Genomic DNA, 8,013 nt, shown 5'->3' with positions numbered 1-8,013 from the left:
AAATTAAGCCAGAGTCACAATTCTCATTTCTTGAAATTACATTTTCTTTTTTTCCTTTTAGGGGGATTTCATTCTGAAGATTGAGCCTCCCCTAGGGTGGAGTTTTGGTAAGTTAACTGAATCACCAGACATTCTTTGTAAAAGGTTAGATGATACGCCGAATATTAATTTAGGCTAGCAGAATGCATAAACTACTAAAATATTAAGGATCATTTCCAGTATGGAAGAGGGTTTGTATTCCTCCCCTCCCTGCCCCCATCACTCTGGTTTAGTTCAGATTTACCTTAATCTACCTTAAGACTTTCTGTCACCTTTGAAAAACAGACATCTTTTCTTCTACCTTTCTGTAAACTCTTCCCTTGCAGTTTCCCTCATTACGTGGCCATAGAAGAGTATAGAAATCAAGAGTGGGCACTTGGTTCCTGTCCCAGGATGGCTTCTTTTTTAGCCCCCTCAGCTTTTTAATTTTTTGTGGAATTAATTGAAACATTTAAACATTGTGAGATTTGTCATAAAAATCCAGATTTATGTCCCACGAGATGAGAAGACTGTCACCCTTAAGCCTTACCCGCTAAATAACCTTGGGCAAGTTACTTCCCCTGTGTCAGCCTGGCTCCTCACTGTCGAGCCAGGGTATAGTCCCTGCCCCACTGGGTACTTGGAGGATTAATAAACCAATACTGAGTGTTCAGAGTGGCTGGCACGTAATTAGCAAGTACTCAGTATTCAGAAACAGCCCTTCTGCACACATCCCAACAAAAGCTCCAAACCTTCCTCATATAACTGCCTTCAAGCATAGCTGGAGAGTTGGGGATGGGGTTGAAATCAGAAGAGAGGGTCTGTTTTGATGTAGTTTACATTTTTGAAGAGGAGACTCTTGATGTTTCAGTAGAGCAGGTGTGGGTGACCCCAGTCCATGGCTTGGGGAGAGGAGTACGGATCACCGTTGTTGATATCAGGCTTGCTTGTGCATTAGACAAGGAAGAATTTAGCGCCTGCCATCACCAAGGCTAAAGTGAAGCTCAGGCAGCTGACAGCTAATTTGGCTCTGTGAGAGCAGCTCTTTTATCAGTTTGTAGTCAGGGGTAGGGCTGGGGGTGCCTGGCTGGTACGTTCCAGAAAGCTGGAGAGGAATGCAGCCCTGCTCATGGCCAAAGCAGAAGTCCAGATTGGTGGCTTGGAGGAGTGTTGTGTTTGGCACCCCCCACCCTACCCCCAACTGGTGCTGTTGATAAGCTTTTTAATGGAATTATACTTTCAGAAAAGTGCCTTGGATGAATTTTCACTAAGTGAAGACACCCATGTACCCACCATCCAGATGATGAGATAGCACTTCCCCAGCACCCCAGAAGTCCCCATCCTGGGTGCTCATTAGCCATCCCGCCCCACCCTCCAGGTGACCACCACCCTGACCTTCTACAAATCAGAGATCCGTTTGGTCTGTTTTGAATTTTATACAAATGCAGTCATGCAGGGTACTTTTTAATATCTGGTTTCTTTCACTCAACATTATGAGCTTTATCTGTATCATTTGTAGCTTTAGTTCATTCTCTTTGCTGTTCAGAATTCTGATGCATAAATATAAAATTATTTATATTTTATAAAATATTTATGTTTTATCTTATTTATTTTTTTCTTTTTTTTGAGACTGAGTCTCGCTCTGTTGCCCAGGCTAGAGTGCGATCTCGGCTCACTGCAACTTCTGCCCTGGTTCAAGCAATTCTTGTGCCTCAGCCTGCTGAGTAGATGGGATTACAGGTGCGCACCACCCAACCCGGCTGGTTTTTGTATTTTTAGTAGAGATGGGGTTTCATCATGTTGACCCAGGCTGGTCTCGAACTCCTGACCTCAAGTGATCTGCCCGCTTTGGCCTCCCAAAGTGTTGAGATTACAGGCATGCGCCTGGCCTATATTTATATTTTATATTTGTATTTTATATCAGTGATCTCTTCTGTTTATGGCCATTTGGGTTGCTTCTGAATTTTGGCCACTAAGAGTAGCGCTCCTGTGAACATTCTTGTATGTGTATTTTGATATACGTGTGTCTGCATTTCTGCTGAGTATATCACAGGCGTAAAGTTGCTGAGCCATAAAGTTGATACGTGCTCAGCTTTAGGTGTTTGCACACATCAAAAGTGGATGCACCAGTTTGTGTTCTCCCAGCAGTGTACAAGGGTTTCCATTGCTCCACATCCTAACCTACACTTGGTATAGTCAGTTTTTTTAATTTTAGCCCTTCTGGTGGGGGTGTGATATTACCTCACGGTGGCCTTGATTTACATTCCTCTGATGGCCAATGAGGTTGCACACTTTTTCATATGTTTATGTTTATTTGCCATGGGCTAGGTATTTTTGTAAGATTCCCATTCAAGTCTTTTGCCCATTTTTTATTGGAGTCTGTGTGTGTGTGTGTGTGTGTGTGTGCACGTATGCATGCAAGCATGTGTGTAATTCATCTTACCTGAAAATCTCATCTCATGGTTTTCCATTTTTTTCTCTACTCGTTACCCCACATTCTTCCTAACCTTTCAAAAACTCAACCTTAACCCGTACTATGATGAACTCTTCAGTTAAGAAAAAATGGAGTTAATTGTTGATATTGAAAAATCAAGAGATGGTATATAAAATTCAGATTTCCAGTTTTTCGGAGAAGTTGGAAGCTCTGGCAAAGCATGGCAATGGTTGGCAGAGTTGACTGGCGGTTATCTCCTTTCAATTTGCCACAGTCCCCCCAAGGATGCTCCGCTCGCTTCGAACCCATGAGGCCCCTGTGGCCCTGGAGTTTGTGGTCCTGGTTTAACATGGCTGAGCTCATGTAACTTGGTCAGAGAACAGATCCGGAGCCAGACTTTTAGGGTTGAATTGGGGCTGTGTCACTCAGAAGCTCTGTGATCTTGGGAGCTCCTTTAACCTTTCTGTGCCTCAATTTACCCCTCAGTAAATTGCAGCTATTACTGCCTGTCTCTTAAGATAATTGTGAGGATTAAAGGCACTCAGCTTAGTGCCTGGTCAGTGATGAGCATTCAGGAAGTAAAATTATTTGGTGCTCACTGAATTTTCACTGGAACCCTAAGATATAACTTGGCCGAAAGGCTGTTGTAAAATTATTTTATACTCTGAACACGAGTTCCCTCTGGCGCAGGAAACCAGGAGGCTAGGGGGATAGGGGTGAGAGGGAGACTTTTTCCAGAATACCTTTTTGTACCTTTGGATTTGGAAACACATGAGTGTATTAAGTGTTCAAAAGTAAATCTAAAACTTAACAATAAAAATACGTTCTACTTAGACAGGTTCACTGTACCCCAAAGCTAAGCTTGCCTCTGTGTCTTGTGCCCTCGTTTCCTCCCCTGCTTCGTTCCTCAGAGCCGACGACCGTGGAGCTCCATGTGGACGGAGTCAGTGACATCTGCACAAAGGGCGGGGACATCAACTTTGTCTTCACTGGGTTCTCTGTGAACGGCAAGGTTTGTCTTTGGAACTTGATTATTTTTCCTGTTCACTCTATAATGTATACTAAATCCTTTTTTAAAAAAATGCAGGATATTTTAACCTGGGGACTTTGATCCCACAGGGGACCCATGGATAAGGGGCAAGAGAGCCTGTGAACTCTGTATTTCATCCTGTGTAGAACGCAGCAGGTGTATTTAGGAGTGAGATTGAGGTTGCTGGTCATCCCCTCTGCTCCCAGAGCATAGGCTGTTGGTGTTTTAATTTTTTAATTTTTTAATTTTTTATTTTGAGATAAGGTCTTGCTCTGTTGCCCAGGCTGGAGTGCAGTGGCGCAATCTTTACTCACTGCAGCCTCCACCTCCCGGGTTCAAGTGATTCTCCTGCCTCACCCTCCCGCTGCCTCACCGTCCCGAGTAGCTAGGATTACAAGTGTGTGCCATCATGCCTGGCTAATTTTTGTATTTTCAGTAGAGACGGGCTTTCACTGTATTGGCCAGGCTGGTCTCAAACTCCTGACCTCAGGTGATCCGCCCCCCCTCCACCTCCCAAAGTGCTGGGATTACAGGTGTACGCTGTGCACCCAGCCGCTGTTAGTGTTTATCCCAGGGATGGCCTTTCACAGGGATGCCGAGTTGGAAGGACACACTCCCTAAGCTTTTCGGCATCTTGCTGTCCCTGTGGGTGAACTGAAGTCACCTTCTTCCAGAGAGAGCATGCATCTGCTTCTGCCACTCACCTGGGAGGATTCCTATCATTTAAATTCTGAGATTTTTTTGGACCACCGTGGTGGTGTGAATTCAGAGTGCTAAGGGGTGTGTGCCCCAGCTCCCGCGATTCAGATTCTCCTGGGAGAGTCGTTTTTCCTCCGCCCACCCTGTGCCTGAGGTTGAGATGTGCTTCCCTTCCTTCCTGTCCTTTTCTTCATGATGGGCTTCTTTCTCCTCTACCTTTGCGGGGAGCGGGAGGCCCTTCCGTCCCAGCTGTATGTCTGGGCTTCTTGTTAGAGATGGGGATCTTGGGTAGTTTTTTCTTTCTCAATGGTTTGCAGAATAATGGTGAATCCTTTTTTTTTGAGACAGAGTCTCGCTCTGTGGCCCTAAGCTGGAGTGCAGTAGTGCAGTCTCTCTCACTGCAACCTCCACCTCCTGGGTTCGAGCAGTTCTCCTGCCTCAGCCTCTCCAGTAGCTGGGATTACAAGCATGTGCCACCAGACCCAGCTAATTTTTATATTTTTATTTTTATGCATATTTACTTAAGTTTTTTTTTAAGATGGAGTCTCCCTGTCGCCCAGACTGGAGTGCAGTGGCGCGCTCGCAGCTTACTGCAACCTCCACCTCCTGGGTTCAAGTGATTCTCCTGCCCCAGCCTCATGAGTAGCTGGGATTACAAGCATGTGCCATGACGCCCACCTAATTTTTATATTTTTAGTTGAGACAGGGTTTCACCATGTTGGCCAGTCTGGTCTCAAACTCCTGACCTCAAGTGATCTGCCTGCCTCAGCCTCCCAAAGTGCTGGGATTACAGGTGTGAGCCACCACACCCGCCCAGACCAATAGTGGTGAATCTCTAACTGATGATGTCTTAGATTCATTGAAATAGAGTCTTATTTTACTGTTACTGTTCCCTCTCCTGCCTCATCCCTAGGAAACATATCCATGATTTATATCATCTTTTCAATGGGATTCTTGACCCAAAGAAGGTTCCTGGCTCCACCTGGGGGTTGTAAGCAGGACTGCCAGTGCTTTGAGAGGAGAGTGCTTTGCTGGGTGGGCCCTAACCTTCTTCTCCATGGCAGGTCCTCAGCAAAGGGCAGCCCCTGGGTCCTGCGGGAGTTCAGGTGTCTCTGAGAAACACTGGGACCGAAGCAAAGATCCAGTCCACAGTTACACAGCCCGGCGGAAAGTGAGTAGCATCCTGTCTCCCAGTGTTGCCTTAGAGCCAGGCTGTGACAGGGGTCATGGAGCTGAGTTTGGGAGTTTGGATTCAGGGAGTCCTGGGTTCAGATCCTGATTCAGCCTCTTAACTTTGGGTGAGTTCATGCCCCTCATAGTGCTGAGTTCCCCACATGTGAAATGGAATCCGTTTGACCCATGTTGCCTAGCATTGATGGGGTGATTAAATATGAGTTTATACTGGCCAGGCACATTGGCTTGCGCCTATAATCCCAGCACTTTGGGAGGCCAGGATGGGAGGATCACTTGAGTTCAGGAGTTCGAGACCAGCCTGGACAACATGGGGAGACTCGATCTCCACAAATAATTTAAAAAATTATATCAAGCAGAGTCCCATGGGGGAAAAAATTAGCTGGGTGTGGTGGCATGCTCCTGTGGTCCCAGCTACTCAGGAAGCTGTGGCAGGAGGATTCCTTGAGCCTGGAAGGTTGAGGCTGCAGTGAGCCGTGATCATGTGCCACTGTGCTCCAGCCTCAGCAACAGAGCAAGACCCTGTCTCAAACAAACAAAAAAAGAGTTAATACCCATAAAGCACCTGCTTCAAGGCCTGGGGCTTAGTGGATCTTCATTTAGCAGCTCAGCCTGGCTCTGGAGTTTGCCAGCCTGGGCTTGAATCCCAGCTCCCCCATCTGCTGGCTGGTTGACCTAGGGCAAGTTCCTTAACCCCTCTGTGCCTCAGTTTCCTCTTTTGTAAATTAAGATAATTGTGAAACCTATCTTCTAAGGTTACTGGAAAGATGAAATTAATATTATTACTTCAAGCTGCCTGGCATATTAGCTCAAATAGATTAGCTCAGTTATGATTAGAAAAACATCATTATCATTATTATATCAAAACTGTTTTGTAGTTGGAACTGATGCCTAGCTGACCTTACTGAGTCAGATTTAAAGCATTTTTTTAATGGATGTATATAGTTGAGTTGTAAATGTTAACAGGTATGCCAAGATTAACACCAGAATAGTTCAAACTGATAATTCTGAAAGCGTTCAAATCATTACTAACTCTGTTAATATACAAACTGGCTGAATTGCAAAATAGAAGTTTATAATGAGTCTATCAGTAAGTTATTCAATTTTAAAGTTATTATTGTTGAAACTAGTTTTCATTTTTGAAATAACATTTACTTCTGCTTGACTGGTGCCTCTCCAGCCCTGGTGTGTAGCAGGAATATGGAGCTGTAATTTTTTTTCTGGGCTAGTAGTTTGGTGTTGACCTTACTAGAAAAAAGCAGTGTCTTGAGCCTTCTGAATACCTTTCATCTGCACTAACTGCAACAATGAAACATGTAGCACTGGGCTATTATGAAAGTGAAACAGAAGCTCAATCTTACCGAGACTTTGTAGTAATGTGATTTCCAAGCCCTATCCAGTTATTACAGGCAAGATTTGATATAATAAAATACCACAGAAGAAGAAATCAAATGCGTTTTCTAGTTCATTTCACTGGACTTAGTCTTCTAATTTGTCAGTTGCCTTACAAATTTGAAGGGATAAACATGTTAGTATACTGGCAGCAGCATTTCCAGCTTTAGCTCGGCTCACTCTGGTGTTAGTCGGTCTATGGCTAGTAATTTTCCTGAGCTGCTGGTTTCTTATCTCAGTTTCTTTGTGCAAAAACCCAGAATGGCTTATCTGTGTTTCTCTAAAGGCTTTTTTTCTGGGATTCAATGCTTGTCATAGTTTACCCCGCCCTGTGTCACTGGCATCATCTTGGGTCAGCGTCTCCCTCAGCCTGTGCATCTGTTCTGTTCTTTTCACCCCACTTTGCCCTTCCCACGTGTTCCCTTGGACACTCTGTCCCCTTCTCCTTGTCAGTTCACGCCTGTCACCTCTGTCAAACCCAGTCAAATGTTCTGTGACTGATTCCTGCTGTGCTACAAGGAATGGTTTTATGCCAGAAATTCTTGAGATTAAGGGAGACATAAGCACTCCTCCTTCCTATCAGCACATGGAGCACCCCTCTTGGCATACAGTAAGTGCTCAATAAGCGCTCTTTTATGCAGATTTGTACAGTGAAGGATTGAATTTCATTCGTGCTCATTTAACAAGCTAATGAAAGTTTGCGATAATTCCAACATTGCTTTCTTGTGCTGCCAACGTTAGTCATACAATTAGGAATACTTGGGTTGTTTGGAGAAAGTTAAATGGTTATTTTTCATTTCTTAGGTTTGCATTTTTTAAAGTTCTGCCTGGAGATTATGAAATCCTCGCAACTCATCCGACCTGGGCATTGAAAGAGGTGAGTGTGACAGCTACGTCTATAGCCATGCCAGTAATATGCTGGTCTTGGGACAAATGTAGGGCTTTTCAATTTAGGATATGAAGAGAATTTATGGTTTCTCCAGGACTAGATGAAGAAGCAATGGTGCTGTTGTTTAGTTTGGTGGTTATTTATAAGGTGTAACTCCTCACTGTAGCAGATGTTGCTTGTGTTAGTTTCAGTTTTAGGTGACAGTGTTGTCTTCCTGCTGTGAAATAGATCTGTTTTTTTAACTACAGCTATTTTAAACTAAATCAACAACAGAAGGCCCTGATGAGATTTATTTGTTGTTCTTTTTTCAGCCTGAAACAGAAATCTGTAAATATACTAAACATTCTAGAAACTGTGGTA

General features: G+C 44.2%; 1 long non-coding RNA gene across 1 annotated transcript; it reads left to right on the top strand.

Moving 5' to 3' along the window:
• The first annotated feature begins 60 nt into the window (after nucleotides 1-60).
• On the top strand, nucleotides 61-7,654 carry LOC116465000 (uncharacterized). The gene is made up of 4 exons (XR_009212332.1): nucleotides 61-107; nucleotides 3,364-3,464; nucleotides 5,246-5,352; nucleotides 7,569-7,654. It is a non-coding gene; the product is annotated as an uncharacterized LOC116465000 (long non-coding RNA).
• Nucleotides 7,655-8,013: the final 359 nt, after the last annotated feature.

The sequence above is a fragment of the Hylobates moloch genome, unplaced genomic scaffold, assembly GCF_009828535.3.
Source record: "Hylobates moloch isolate HMO894 unplaced genomic scaffold, HMol_V3 SCAFFOLD_2566, whole genome shotgun sequence".
NCBI lineage: Eukaryota > Metazoa > Chordata > Mammalia > Primates > Hylobatidae > Hylobates > Hylobates moloch.
The sequence above is the reverse complement of the archived record's forward strand: the minus strand, read 5'-3'. Positions and strand labels throughout refer to the sequence as shown.